The sequence below is a fragment of the Pelodiscus sinensis genome, chromosome 15 (genome assembly GCF_052426305.1).
Source record: "Pelodiscus sinensis isolate ZL-2025 chromosome 15, ASM5242630v1, whole genome shotgun sequence".
In the NCBI taxonomy this organism is placed as follows: domain Eukaryota; kingdom Metazoa; phylum Chordata; order Testudines; family Trionychidae; genus Pelodiscus; species Pelodiscus sinensis.
Window position 1 is genome coordinate 5,915,748 of NC_143066.1, and position 979 is coordinate 5,916,726.

Sequence of the window (979 nt, forward strand, 5' to 3'; positions counted from 1 at the left end):
CTTCTATATTGATCCGACCCCACGGATGCCCTAGCGAAGAGAGACAAGCCCAGCTTCCACCGACCCCACCCCACCCCAACCCAATCGCCGTGTCCTTCCAGATCCTCCTCCTTGTCCCTAGTCCCTGGCCCGCCATGCCTGGGTGCACCCATCCATCGGTCCTCCTCCGCCGGGCGTCTCAGAACGACCCCGTCTCCTGCTTCCCTATGGCAGCTCGTTCTCCCCAAGAGGGCCAAAGCCCACGGCCCCTGCCCGTTTCGCTCCCGCCCTATGATGCAGGGCGACTTTGCTGCCACTGGGCGGAGTAAACACTGAGTAAAACCTTTACAATTTGCCCCTGTGCTCGTAGGTTTCAGGGGCGCAGCCTCCAGGCTCTAGATTCCCCTGAAAAATCAATTGGGGGCCTCATACAAGTGAGGAGAAAGACGCGCCCCACATTCCCCTCACATACCAGAGCCTGGGGGGCCCGGCTAGTAGATTTTGTGTGTTCCAGCCCCGTGGGGGGGGGGGGGGGCAGGAGGGCTGGAGCACCAGCGTGGGTTCCCCAATGCTGAGGGGGGAGCCTTGAGTCTCGGGGACCGGATCCAGGCAAGCCAGGGGCCACACCCGGCCTCCGGGCCTTAGGTTCCCCTGTCTTCTCTCTGGCTAATTTCTGCCAGGCAGGAGCCAACAACCCCTTCCCTTTGATCCCAGAAGGCTGGCCACGCATGATACTATGACAGGTCTCCCCCGCTGCCTCGCTCGCAGGGAAGGAGCGTTCCCACGACACGATGACAAACACCATGAGCAAGCAGGTTTCCCTCTCTGCCTCGCAGGGATGGTCCTGCCGTGCGTGTCTTGCGTTGCTCTCGTGGTTCCGGGCCGGCCCGGCACTCCATGAGCTGCTCCCGATGAGGCAATCCATCGGGCTTTCCCCTTCAGCGCTTCTTCATTTCATTCTATTGTCAGAGAAAACTCATTCCAGCAGCTCCGCCTTCCC